We start from the raw sequence: 15,518 nt of genomic DNA, 5'->3' as shown, positions 1-15,518 counted from the left end.
ATCCAAGGTGACAGTAGTAACTTACGGTCTTTTAGCTACTGACCCATAATCCCTAATCCTCACGTTTATTTCATGTAACTTATAATGAATAACAGACAATACGACACTAATATGCAGCATCCCAACGTTTTACAATAATGAGGTTCTTCGTCGGATATGGTATCTCGGCGCTGCGTAAGATCCACAAATGTAACATTCCTCAACACAATCCAGGCAATTTTCCTCCTCGGAGACAAATCCCCCAGTTTCTCCGTTTGTTGAAGAAATCGCTAATAGCGCATATACATCTCATGACGACTGTATTACATTAAGCCGACATTACGGATTCGAAAGAGAGGAGACTAGTAAGCTTCAGACACAATTACTCTACAAGAGGTCTCTGTTTCACACTTATTGCACTTACTAAGACACTCATTTCAAAATATTTGATTACACCAGTGTAGTTTATTTAGATCTCCAGTTCTGCTCTTCAGATACTTTGTGGATGTTGTTAGGTTTGCGCACTACATGGTTGCTGAATTAGAGCTTCACTGTTGAGAAGCAGTGTTCAGTCCTGCTCGTACTCTGCCAAAAACGTGTCTCTTTGCACAGATGAACTTCTCTTGTATGGTGTACTGTGACATGTTCCTTTGTATATTGGTGAAGCTTTTCGTGGAAATTTCTCACACACAGATTTATCAATGGATAACTTCTGAATAGCATCATCCTGTCCTCCTTTCCAATGAAGACAAGTAATAAATAAAAGAAATATCACTGGTTATCAACCCTGTCATCTCCACGTCAGAGATAAGACTTGTGAAAAGGCTTGAGATGCGCTGAAACTCCGGCGACCGGCGTTCTCACGCTGTGCTCCAGAGCTCCACACCGGATGATTTATGGCGACAGATTTTCAGCTCATAAATCTGACCCAGGGGCTCGGGAGAGTTAGCGTGAAGCCGGACAGTGTGAGGATACATGGAAGTGAAGGATGCTCTAAAAACATGCTACTCTGCAATCGAAAGCCTTCCTATGTACTTGCGGATCCAGTCTGCATACCACGGTCAGAGTCTGTGTCTCGCAGATACCTGTCATTCAATTAACATTCATTATGTTCAGACGCTTATTCGACTCAATGAGAGAATGAGGAGCAGCAGAGATCCAACTTCCCGACAGGTTAAACCTACTGTAACGGTCCCTGCCTCTTGCTAACAAATTATTTAATTAAAGCGAGATATGGATTGTAGCTGCCGTGACACGCTATAACGTCGAACACGCTAAAAAAGCCAGTTGTTCCACGCGATTCCTTGCGTGTGGAGGGTTACATTGACCTGCTACTAAAGAGAAGGTCTAGCACACGCGCAAATTCCCTGGTTCACCATCAAGAGGTTTGCTTACCCTTTGACTTGTTCACTTGCCTCGATGTCCCAGTTGATCTTCTTCTAATCCAGTACTGGTGCCGCTTCACAAACATTCAGTCAATTGTGCGTAATGGAATGGCAAGCGGGAAAACTTCAATACAACTTTAAAACAAAACAAATACGTAATACCATTGTCTGTGTTGTTAACGAGTACGGTGTAGTGCTCCTTCAGATAAGCTTGCATGTCCAATGAAACATTGCGTCGTATTTATTAGTAACACAGGCTTTGCTATTTCGCATTTATTCGCCAATACCAGGCCCTTGATTCTTAACAAATATGTCCTTCCTAGACGGGAACATACGTAACGCACGAGTGCAGGTTGTGACGTACGGATGACGACATAAGGAAGTTTGGGTCTGACTGTGGCTCGTGCAGGGATAGCCGAAGCAGTTATGGTGCTCTCTCACATAAAGCCAGAAATCAGGGTTCGAGTCCCGGCGTGGCGCAAATTTTCACTGTTGTCATTCAAATATACAGCCGATATCGGTTCATATTCTCAATTGTGAATGCATTGTCTGTATTTAAATGAAAAGTCTCGAAATAGTGGGAGGCCGGCTAGTTTTCAATAAAAAGGAAGGAAAGAAACTGTTTTTACAGACACTCTACTGTTAATATTTGAATGTACGTTCGCGATATCTGAATATCAATAACAGAGCACCAGTTCAAGCGCAAGAAAATGTCTCCACACTCGCGATACTGCAGAAACGTTCTCCGAGGCCCTTTGAACTCAAATAATAGCTTTTACGCCAAATCATATTCGGTTCACTGTACATTCGTGGTGCCTTTCCGAAAACTATTCCGAGGCTGTGTAGTAAAGGTGTCCCGAGGCTAACGAATACTTTGACTCAATAAATTCTTCATTGTAATTCCGTCACAGTTGCGTTTTATCAAGCTGGCGACTAGTTTCGAACTACTAAGTTCATTCTGAAGCCAAGCCTATTAAAGCTAAAATACCAAATATTTATAAGAGCACATAAAAATAAATGTTAGAAAACATAAAAATACAATATTGTATAAAGAGACAGTCTCGGTTGCAAGGTTTCGCCTTGTTGAGGCTTTCTCGGCGTTTCGAAACAAAAGGTAAAAGCAAGGATGCAAGTATACAAAATTACAAATTAAGTGGCATGGTCTAAGCTGCGCTAAACTTTTAAAAATTATTTTAAAATATTTGAAAAATCTAATTAACACTCACTAAAGGCTACCAAAGCATTACATATCACCGTGGTTTGTCAGAACGATGGTAATAAATTGTCAAACTCCCGGCAGGGTATAGCAGTTGCGAACGGCAGTGTGCCTTAAAATTAGACAGGTCTTTCTCTATGGGGGCTGGAGATAATGGCTGTTTACAAACTTCGCACCGTGCATTACTGAGATTGTAGTATTCAGATTGCTTCCATGTTTTAATTAGCTAGGGTGCCATCTAGTCAGTTTAACTTTTTGCCTGTAGGAGCTTCTTCTTACATTCTTACGCTTAGCTCAGTTCAAGTTTTCCGACACTAGCGCCTTCTGTTGGTGTACCGCCCTGTTAACTAGGGCAACATGGCTTGCCTCTTCTGTATAGTTTCAATGTGGCCGTGTAGTAGAGCGTTTAGTCACCTAATATCCAGGTCATTCGATGTAACTGTGGCCCAGCTCCGCATCTCGCCTTTCGGTTGTGACTATTTTAAGTTATTTTTCGTTACTTTATTTGTCCGTGCCCTTTGCTCCTCTGTATGTTTGCCTTCATACATTTATCCCCAGTTTTTACACTCTATACGTGGTTTTGTTCCAGTGTCTCTTCCATGACGTTCCTCCTTTAGGTACTTTGTTACCATCTTTCTGAGGAACTTCCCTACCTGCCTGTGATACTTAATGCTTTGATAGCCTTTCATGACTGTTAATTTGCAATTTTTCTGTTTTTAAAATATTTCTTAAAAGTTTAGTGCAGTTTAGAACCATGTCCCCTTACTTTGTAATTTTGCGTAATTGCATCCTTGTCTTTCCTTTTCCTTTAGAAAGTCTGAGGAAAGCCTAACATAGCGAAACGCGTTATGTGTAATAAAAGTAGCTTTGCAACTGAGACTGTCTGTTTACATAAATATGGACACGGGTCGCCCTACTAATCAGCCCATCATGGAATGGAATAAGCTTTCAAAACAAAATTGCAATTCTTAAAATTTCCTTAGTTGTTCTCAGAACTATAGCATTGGTGACAGGAAGGGCATCCGGCCAGCCACTGACACTAACATCGTCAAATCCATAGTAACGAGGCCGTCTCCGCACTGAAGTGGGACAAAGGCCCAAGGAAATGATGATGATGTTCTTAGAACTATAGCATACCTGCGCTAACTGTGATTGATTAGGCGACAACCAAGTCACACACAGGCAATATAAACTTGACACGTGGTCACATGCAATGTGAGACCAATTTTAAAACGAAGATGTACTCATAAAGTGCAGCTGAGCTAGACTACACTAAAGACTAGCGCTGAAACGGTTCCACAGGAGACCAACTGATGACGTTAGTGTCTCATTTACTAATCTTATGCGCACCTACAGCCAATGGTACCTCACATCTCAAATCTACTCTGCTCAGGCGCATCTTTATACAGCGTGTTACAAATCTTGCTTCACGCCTCCAACTGCACACCAACTCCTTTTCTGTGGTGGCTTCCATAAACTCCCCCTCCTGGATGATGCCCTCTCTCCCTCCAATTTTCCCTCCTATCAACTATGATCCTCACCTCCCCCTCCCTCTGTGCTTTTCTGGGGCTCCCTCTCCCACCCTCTCCTTACATCGTATATTTTCTTCACCTACCCACTCCTTGACTCCATTCTCTCCCCAGAGTCCTTTTTCTTTCCCCTCCACTGTCTTCCCCACTCCTTTACTCGCGTCCACCCTGCTCCCCCTTTTTCTGTGCCCTCTCCCTCCATCGGCTCCCCCTTTTTCTTGCTTTTCCTCTCCTGCCCCCTTACCCCCCCCCCCCCTCATCTGTCCAAGTCCTCCCCCCAACCCCCTACTCATAGCCATATGCCTTCATACTCTATAGTGCAGTGTTTTCTGTGGATATTCAGTGTTGTGGGTCCCCTTTTTAAAGTGTTGCGAACAGAAACAACACTGTCGCCCTGTTTTTTTTAATTGAGCCTGTCTATTTCCTAAGTGTTTTAATCAGCATCACTGACCGCTTTGGTTTGTTTATTTTGTGTTTTCTTCACAACCTTTTCACCATGTACCAGTTTTAAACATTCACCGTTTTGTCTCCTCTTTTTAATGTTATATGTTCTCATTATGTTTCTTAACTTTGTCTGTAGTCTGCCCTCGAAGTACAATAAGCAAAGAAAAATCTTACTTAACAAATTACAAGCGACAATGCTTGCTCTATTACAGTGCTCTGTATACACGAAAACAATTACACAACATTCTTATTAAGCTATCTGTCTTAACACAATTTCAAATACGCAGTTTGCATTAATATTTATTTATCACTTACAGTTAATTCGTTTGAATGAGTCTTAATTAAAAACATAGGCTTTGATGTTTATATCCTTACATCGGAATAATAGAAATAATACAAACTTGACGTACGTGTTACTCAGGAAAAAGTAACACCGGTCCAAACCAATAATGATCGGGTGTATATTAACGCTGGCTGCTTAACAGCTGACTCGTCTTGTTCATAACGCGATCCATGTCCTCGTTCCAGGACGTGGCATCGTAAGCAACTAGCTGTACATTACCATCATAAGTTCGACAAAGCAACACTTCAATACTTTAACATACGCTACCGGCATCAGCCGTTCTCCTACGGAACTCACTCCAGCAATAGTTCTTAGTGTGGTTCAACTGCACTTCTTCTATACATATAGAATGTGAAGTTGATCTGACACTCCATGTAACTACGTATTATGTGTATATTTCCTATGTGTAAACTGACTGTCGCCTAATAGTGCAGGTATGTTATAGTTCAGTGAAAAAGTGCTGAAATTTTAAGAACTGTAGTTCTTTGTATTCTAACATTCATTTTTATGCTTTCTTATAATTTTTTTGTTTTTATCGTTAATAGGTCTGGCTTGAAAACGAACTTGGTAGTTCGAAACTAGTCACCAGCTTTATGAAAAACAATTGTGACAGAATTATAGTAAAGAATTAGTGTTATCAAAGTTGCTGGTCCTGTCCTAACTTCATGTTGGAAGTGTGTATACTTTGACTTGATTTGAACAATATGAAATATCCACACGTTGGAAGTACACTCATGATCAGATAAAACTCAACGCCTTGAACTACTACAGATAGGACGTTCATATTCACAGGACATATACATGTTCTGCAGAAATGATTAGGATTTGAAATATGTCGGCCCGCGGGTTTAAAGTCAACAATACCGCCAACCGGTAAAATGTGCTTGCGGCTGTCGTTGTCGCTGTAAACCGAGGGTAATAGTTAACTGTGTCTTGAGCACACGTGCAGAATGCCTCGCAGTCGTATACGCGAAATGCACCTTCAAGTTTGAAAGAGGGGGCATTATTGGTATGAGAGAATTTGATGCAGCCATATGGGAATTTTCTGCTCGTGTGGGAGGAATTGTTTTGGCAGTGCAACGGATGTGTGCAGAATGTTTCACGGAAGGCTGTAGGACACGACGAGATCGACACCCCAAGCAAAGGGCACTGGACAGATGGACAGATCTGCAACCTCCTCGGCTCTGCTGAGACAGTGTAACACATAGTGACCTATCAGGCGTGACGGTCCGTCGACGTTTATTACGGCGTGGTTTCCGTGCGCGTCGTCCACTTCTCCGCCTACCTTTGACGAATGTGCCTAAACATGTTAGAAGGCTATGGTGTACGGAACGACGTCACTGCGGACAGGAATGGCATCACACTGTGTTTTCGGAAAAATCCAGGTTCTCTGAAAATGACGGCCGCCTTTTGGTTCTCCGAAGACAGGGGAAGCGGCATCACAGAGACTGCATTCGCACAACAAGTACAGTGCCAACTGCACGCCTTATGCTGTGGGGTCCTGTTGGGCACAACCACAAATCGCAATTTGTGTGTGTGCAGGGTACTATGATCAGGGGACCTACGTGAATGTCATACTGCGACCCGTAGCCACACCCTTTCTGCATAGCACCTCAGACGCCATTTTTCTGTAAGACAATGTGCTACCACATGCTGCTGCACAAAAACACGCCATCTTGGTGTCATAGGATGTCAGACCACCAGACTTGTTGCCAATCGAAATTGTGTGGGCTATAGTGAAACGACGGGTGCACTGCTGTGACACGCTGCCAGTCACCACATATGAATTTTGCAACCTGGTGCATGCAGCAAGTGTGGCTACACCGCAGGACACCATTCGCGCGTTATACGCGTCGATGCCATCACGCGTGGATCAAGCTATCAGGGTCCGTGCCGGACCCCATGGCTACTAGGCGACAGCACACAAGCTGAACCGAGATGACTGAAATGCTGATCGTTTCTGCAGAACATATTAATGCTCCTGTCCTGTGAATATGAACGTCCTTTCTGTAATCGCTGAAGGTGTTCTGTTTCTTCTGAACCTGAGTACACATGTTACCGGCCTAAAAACTAGTAGTCGACTGCTTGTGTGAAACACCCGAAAGTTCATTGCAAACTGCTTCGAGAGGAACGTTCAGTATTTCGGACCTGTCTGCATAAGGCGCGTTTCTCATTGGTCAGTGTAACAGGTCAATGATATATAGCACTAAACAAAATTAGAATGAAAAAGTGAACTTGACTTTAGAACTACTAACGTTATATTTAGGAAGCTGTCACTGCGGTTAATGTCGCTAGTCAAGTCGGACTCATATATGAACATATAATATTTAATATTAATAATCAAAGTTATATGGCTGCCGCCTGGACTCGCAGTGTCATTCGCCGTGTTCTCTCTATACTGTAGTACGAAATGGCTCCTTCTCGCGTCTCCTTTCCAGTGCTCCGTGGCCATCTGTCATTTCGTGCGATGGGGCTACTTAGATATACGTACTGCTTGCTGGCGCACAGCAACGTAAGCCGTCCTACATTGTATGATAAAATATAATAAGATATGGATCTACATGGAGCATAAAAACCACATTGTCTGTCACTTTCAATCGAATCCAGGGATTTTGAAATAATCGTCGGAATCCCTCTTAGTGCTCCTACTCAACATATCCTTACCGTAGATGAATCAGTAACACAGTTTCCCGCATATGTCGTTGATCAGCATTTCATTTCCTGCATTAACGCAGTTTCAATATGTCAGACAGTTTCATTGCCAGTAAATTGTACACGGCAGAGCGAAACAAATAAACGATGGCCTACAGTTAACTCCTTCGTGAACTACATCGTTTGTTCAATAGATGCCAGTGAAGTAACGTGTAGAATCGCGTTTATTCAGTTTGGAAAGCAGGGGAGAACCTTTGAAGTTACTATCCGATAAAGGAATCGGCCACGAATAGGGAAGATTCAGAATTTGGACCCACTGTTTTCATTATTATGGATGTTTTGTAACGGGGAGAACACTGCTGCAGAAATGGAGCTTCGGTCACGAGGGAGAAAAACCGTTGCCTCCTGGCCGGACCATGATAGCAAGTCGTCTAGTTGATCCTACCTCACGTTCTTGTAAAACGAAGTGCCACCGTACGAATGAGGAGTCTGAGTGGAGCTCCATCACGGCGACTGACGTGTCAGGGCACACCTCGGAAATCACTGTGACCTTCAGATGTGCACCTGACACTTCCAATGACAGTTGCAATATATTGCCATCGCAATTTACTGAACATGCATACGTCGAGTGGTTATCGTCCAAGGCCTACTGTGATTATCCCGTCAAAACCGGCGGAGGTTTATCGTTGCTTCTCTAGTGTATTTCCGCTCCGCATACTGCCGTTTGAAAGAATCTTTAAAATACGTTTGGCGTGGTACGCTGCAGCCTAAAAATGTTGTATCTCAGATATCCTCTTTCCAAGACTGAATCCATTAAGGAAGTATTAATTGATACCTTCCAGTGAGTCAAAAAGTTTATTTACACTCGCTGGATATTGTGTTGTTCCACCTTTGACGCACAGTACAGCAGCGATCATGCGTGGCATAGATTTGACAAATCCTATGTTGGTGTCCGGATGTATGTAGCATCAGATGGCCACACACGTGTCACACATTTCCCTTGTACTGCAGGCCAGCGGCGCCCGACAACGTCCGAGCTGTGTTCCATCGAGTTCATATCAGGCGAGTTTGGTGGCGTAGACATCAGTGTGAGTTCACAATCATGATACCCAAAGAAATGAGCTACGTTTCTGGCGTTGGGAGACGGACATTTGACGTGCTGAAAACTGCCATCTTCAAGGATGAAGGGATCCATGTGGTCCACAGTAAGGTTCTCGTAGTCCACACTTGTGACAGTGTGGGGGCACAGATGATAGACTCCTAAGCATAATGGTGCAGCAAACGGCCCGAGCGCGTGGTGTGGAGTATGTTCACTTTGAGTACAGCGTATCTATACAGTGCCATTCACGTTATACAACAGGAAACGTGTTTCATCCGACTCGGTGACACGGTTGCGTTGCAGTCTCGATGACCCCGTGTCAACAGAGGAACACACACACTGGTCGTCTGCATAGGCACCTCTCCACAAAAATTTGCACTCAACGGTGTGATGCGCACCTGTGTATTCACTAGCACTGTAATCAGTTGTCAAATTTGGCCTATTCTGCCACCTATTCTGCTTCACAGAGAAACCAAGCATCTGACCGCCATGTTCTACGCTGACGCGTGTATGTCCAGTACCTTGCCACCTGATCGTGGTGTCACTGTCCTTGGTTCTCATTCTACAGTCGCTCACGAAGGTAGCAGACCAATAGTCGACCAGCTACAACCTTTCCAACACGTTCGTTCGCAGGGCAGTGTTATAGGAATTTGCCCTTTTCAAGGTCGTTTTTGCCAGTAAATATTCCCTTATAGGCATTGGAATGGTTTTCTCATTTCTCTGGTTCATTATAGACATTTCCCTCAACGCACCAGTGGTCCAAAATCCTTCCATGACTCCATGAGGCATTCAGTAGTGTTCATAATATTTTCACTCCTCCATATATATATATATATATATATATATATATATATATATATATATATGTGTGTGTGTGTGTGTGTGTGTGTGTGTGTGCAGGATGTTTCAGGATGAATGGTTAGGCTAAGTGCAAAACCAATAAAGCTGATGACATCCATCGACCATCCCACTACCTGCCTGTGTGCATTATCAAAATGAGCGCAGAAAATAGCGTTAAATCTCAACCCGCCCAAAACAGACATTGCTCCGAAATATTGAGAAATTCTCCCATCTTTAATGCTAAATGGGACAAATATCAACTTTTCTTCTTCTATAATGAGTCTACTCGTAACGACAGATAAAAATCGAAATTGGACTGAGAACGTAACTGCAATGTCCAAGAAGGCATCAGTATCTCTCCACGCTGTACAAAAATATCAGAAGCTCTCTCCTCTTGACCTGCAAAAGGAACTTACACAAACACTTATATTTCAAGTTAGTGCTTACAGCGATATTATCCTGCAAGATTTTTGCCTGGAAACATCACTGCAGCTGGAACTGGTTATAAATTCCTGTGTTCGTTACATCTCTTATGTTAGACTCTTTGATCATATTTCACCGTAATATGCCCAGCTGTCCTGGCTGCGTGCAGACAAGCGCAGAGAGTTCCATATGCTCTATCTTATCTAGGAAAGGTAAACCTATGTTTCTCGCATTTGTAGACTTAGAGAAAGCTTTTGACAATGTTGACAGGAATACTCTCTTTCAAATTCTGAAGGTGGCAGGGGTAAAATACAGGGAGCGAAAGGTTATTTACAATTTGTATAGAAACTAGATGGCAGTTATAAGAGTCGAGGGGCATGAAAGGGAAGCTGTGGTTGGGAAGGGAGAAAGACGGGGTTGTAGCCTCTCCGCGATGTTACTCAATCTATATATTGAGCAAGCAATAAAGGAAACAAAAAAAACATTCGCAGTAGTAATTAAAATTCATGGAGACGAAATAAAAACTTTGGGGATCGCCGATGACATAGTAATTCTGTGAGAGACAGCAAAGGACCTGGAAGAGCAGCTGAACGGAATGGGCAGTGTCTTAAGAGGAGGATATAAGATGAACATCAACAAAAGGATGAACATCAGCGAGGATAATGGAATGTAGTCAAATTAAATCTGGTGATACTGCGGGAATTAGATTAGGAAATGCGACACTTAAAGTAGTAAAGGAGTTTTGCTATTTGGGGAGCAAAATAACTGATGATGGTCGAAGTAGAGAGGATATAAAATGTAGACTGGCAATAAAAGGCAAGGAAAGTGTTTCTGAAGAAGAAAAATGTGTTAACATCGCGTATAGATTTAAGTGTCAGTAAGGCGTTTCTGAAAGTATTTGTATGTGTATGGAGTGTAGCCATGTATGGAAGTGAAACGTGGACGATCAATAGTTTCGACAAGAAGAGAATAGAAGCTTTCAAAATGTGGTGCTACAGAAGAATGCTGAAGATTAGATGGGTAGATCACATAACTAATGAGGTGGTATTGAACAGAATTGGAGAGAACAGAAATTTGTGGCGCATCTTGACTAGAAGAAGGGATCGGTTGGTAGGGCATATTCTGAGGTATCAAGGGATCACCAATTTAATATTGGAGGCCAGCGTGGAGGGTTAAAATCGTAGAGGGAGACCAAGAGATGAATACACTAAACAGATTCAGAAGAATGTATGTTGCAGTAAGTACTGGGAGATGAAGAAGCTTGCACAGGATAGAGTAGCATGGAGAACTGCATCAAACCAGTCTCTGGAGTGAAGACCACAACAACAACAACTATCTTCTCTACCGTTCTATCAACCTACACTGTGCTTCATACCTCTCCTCGATCTGAACGCCCTTGTCTGAGCCGACTGGTGTGGCCGTGAGGTTCTAGGCGCTTCAGTCTGGAACCGCGTGACCGCAACGGTCGCAGGTTCGAATCCTGCCTCGGGGCATGGATGTGTGTGATGTGCCTAGGATGGTTAAGTTTAAGTAGTTCTAAGTTCTAGGGGACTGATGACCCTAGATGTTCAGTCCCATAGTGCTCAGAACCATAAGAACCCTTGTCTGAATATCAAGGTTGAAGCGCCCGTTCCCATCAGAACAGAATACTTCTGTCGCATTCCATGGTTCACCCGCTTTCTCGAAGTCCTTCTCGGTAGTAGGAACTCTCGAATAACCTCCTGCATTACGTTTTAGAACTGAATAACATGTCCAGCTCCAGAAGACAGGTACTCACGCATCTACTGAAGCAACAATAATTACTGCCATTGCTCCTGTACGTACTCGTTACCCCTCTCTGTACATCCTTCTCTCCAACCAGAACTTCCTCATTTTCCAGTTTCTCCCTCCTTATATTTCCCTTCCCTATAACTCACTTTATCAGAAAACATCTATTTTGTGTACCTATAAACTGTTTTTCTATCTGACACTATCATAACTGCTATTATTTTCGTTAATAGTATTGTTATTATTAGGAGGAACATCAGTAATACACTTACTGCCACTATTACCTTTATTACTTCATGGTCAGTACTATCCACATTGTCACTATAAACAGTTAAATCATCTTAGTTATTTGTCATAGTAAAATTGTAATTTGTTAAACATCTATGATGTAAAAACGATACTGTATGTGTGAAATCCCGCTGCGACATAAGAGAAGACCTGATGGCCCTAGTGAGACAAGATAAACAACTAAATCAATAAATAAATAAATACGATGTCTTCCGCACTCTCCTATTTACAAGACATCCATCACGCTTTGTAAACCATACAGATTTAGAAACGTGTCACGAATCTTCTACTGCAACGGTTTACTGACAGCTTACAGGCTCTATGGCAATAGAAATGACAACAGAGGGAGAGTCGATAATGTCAGATTAACACTGATGGATAAATGGCGTGTGCTTGTGGCACTTTGCTTCCTAAATTGATACTGGTAGCTCACATACAAAAATTAAGAGCCTGTTGCCATTTGGAGATATTAATCGGTGGTGTACAGTGAATGCGAGTACACTCACGGAGAATAATTAATTAAGAAGGACTTATCGTTGTAATATCAATCTTTAATTGGGCAACGCTACACAATAACTGTGAACTGCTAGAGCATCTAGTTACCTCATTAAAGTGACGCTGACTTCTACCTCCATCTCATGAAGTCAGACATCAGTATTGAGTTTAAATGAATAAACAGTGATGTTGGAAATAAGGGAAGGAAAGCTGGGCTAAAAACCTTGCGGCGTTAATAAAGTGTCAGTTTTGTCTGTTAGGTGGAGAGATAGTGCACGAATTCCGACAGCCTGGCGTCAAGTGTACCGATAACAAACCTTGTCTGCGTTCGATGACATACGGTTACGTCTTTCCAGTCGTGGGAGATGGGAGATGCTCAACCTTTAACAAGGACAAGTTGAGGCTGTTTCTTTTCTTTTCTCAGGCTATCTCACTTTAGTAGGCATCTGGAGTCAGGTGGTGTTCGAACTGATCAACGGAAAAATTTGAACATTGAGGCTACAAGTCCCATAGCTGCCCGCTATTAACCTCTCTGTGCTCAGTCCTAGATTCAGTTTTTCAGCTGTCTCTGTCCGTTTCCATAGACGCCCCCGCGCCGTCATGCGAACATTTTTTCACGATATGAGCCTGTGTCGATCTTACTCCTCCTTACCGTATACTCTATCGTTTCTGTTCAAGTTATGCTCCACATAAAGTGATAGATGTTTCGGCTGTAAGTAGCTTTCCTTTATAATGGGTCTGTGTGCAACGAATTATATTGTTTCATTTAATGTCGATACACCATTTACCAGCTGCTAACTGCTAACTTAAGTATACTGAACACTGTTCTGGTAGGCCAACGATGTGCTCGTTCCTGTACCTGTCCTGTGTACTAATAAAAAAACTGTAAAATCATTGTCTCTGAGTGTCTGAACACGCTGGTCTCTAAAAATGCCAGATCAGTTATCATGGAGTTTTCACACGTAATCTGAGCATTGCTTGGGACCACATATCGGCTTTATTAACTAAAACTGGATCACGATAAAAACGATGTAATGTAAACTTTTGTAAATGCGAAAGTGTGTTTGTTATCTTTCTGCGACTAAACCAAGGAACGGATTTTGATGAAATCCCTTATAGAAATAGTTTAAAAGCTGTGGAAGTACATAGGCTACTTTAGAAATTGTTTATTATAAGATGTTTATTGATTTGAAGAACAACACGGCATTTAGGGAAAGTATTTACTCTTTGAGAAAGTTATTTACTCTTGGAAAAGGCTGTTTAGCCTCCGTCTTTTGAAATTTCTCATATTATTAAGAATTCTTTTATTGATTGGTATGATCCACAAAAGTCAGTTCAACATCATTAATAACATACATCTATAACGCTCAGTGTGTTTAATCCATACTTCCATATTATAATGTAACATGTACGAAAGCAGCTTTGTTACGTTGTTACGACTAAACCGTCGATGGTACTTGGTGTCGAAATACCTTGAACACTCAGAAAGGATAAATGCAACTTTAGAAAGTAAAAGTGAGAAAAGGTGCCACCTAAACGTGTGAAGTAGGGGATGGAACACCTTTCCTTTTCATCAGAGAGCACAAAGCATGTTAACACATTATTAAATTTGTTGCATACTGTACACATTGTATAATTTATAGGTACTTCAACAGAACAGCACATTGATGCGCACTTCTGCCTACGCGCACCCACATATACTACTGGGCAGCAATACTGTGTGTGAAATGCGTAGGCATGCATTTGTGTAGATGGATGTGGTGGTAAGCAGGAGGGGTGGGGGGGGGAGGGGGGAAAATCATGAGCTACATCCACTGGACCAGGCGGACACGTGGGGGCAGCTGACATTATTGCGTTTACGATAGCTTACTTACTCACCATCATTCAACTGCTGATAAGTGCGTGCACCTGCAGGTCACAGCTAGATTCTTAATAAACTCGTTGCACTTTTTTCGCCAATAAATAAATATTTTTATTGTTTTGAGCAATGGTGGAGGGAGAGACATCCCTTAAATCCTACAGTCCATATAAAAAAGAAATATTCAATTGGCAAAAGTACAGGACACGGACTACTCCTGTCAGTGGGCAAAGAAGTCTGAAGAGGTTGTGTGAGGTTATATTATACAATGAAGCTCCAAAGACATTGTTATAGGCATGCATATTCAAATACAGAGATATGTAAACAGGCAGAATACAGCACTGCGGTCGGCAACTCCTATATTAGACAATCGGCTACGTCTTTACACGCCAACCAGTGTCTGGCGCAATTGTTAGATATGTTACTGCTGCCACAGTGGCAGGTTATCAAGATGTGAGTTTGAATGTGGCCTTACAGTCGGCCCTGTGCGACGATAAACAGCAGCTCTGAGGCAGGGATGAAGTGGGGATTTTCCCGTGCGACGAGTGTACCGCTAAAACTATTGCAAGTGAAGTGTGTAGTATAACTTAACTAGTTTAAAATACGTGTGATGCCACCCAAATTATTATATAGTGTCGTACTTTACGTCATGAATTTTCTATTGAATTTTATAAAAAAATTTCCCTCAAACTTTGTTTATTGCTCTTTAGGGGCTTCATTATTTATGAATCTTAACATATGACTACGGCACTCGATCTGCTATGAAGAAACGTTTTTAATGAGTGCTCGCTCATCCCTGCAAGTTGGTATTTACCATTTTTATTAGTCTTGCTATCGAACGATTCCATCGATAGGTCGTGTGGAGAACCAAAGTGTGTGAAATGCGTAGCCATGCAGTTGTGTAGATGGATGTGGTGGTAAGCGGAATTTTGGAAAAGCAATCGTCACCGAAGTTAATCTGTCGGTAAAGAGGGAGGAAAGGGTTACATCTAAACGAAGGGAAAAGTGCAAATAAAATTGGTGAAATTAATTATGAAAAAGGGTAAAGTTAATAAAGAAAGTAAGCTAAAACATCAACTCTCCGACATCACTTCACCCGGAAAAAGATACTGCAGGAACCGGACTAACGATGACTGAAGAGAATCGTTCAGCATGACAGAAGTGCAACCCCTCCGCAGATTGCTGCAGATTTCAATGCTG

The sequence above is a fragment of the Schistocerca piceifrons genome, chromosome 8 (genome assembly GCF_021461385.2).
Source record: "Schistocerca piceifrons isolate TAMUIC-IGC-003096 chromosome 8, iqSchPice1.1, whole genome shotgun sequence".
In the NCBI taxonomy this organism is placed as follows: Eukaryota; Metazoa; Arthropoda; class Insecta; order Orthoptera; family Acrididae; genus Schistocerca; species Schistocerca piceifrons.
The sequence above is the reverse complement of the archived record's forward strand: the minus strand, read 5'-3'. Positions refer to the sequence as shown.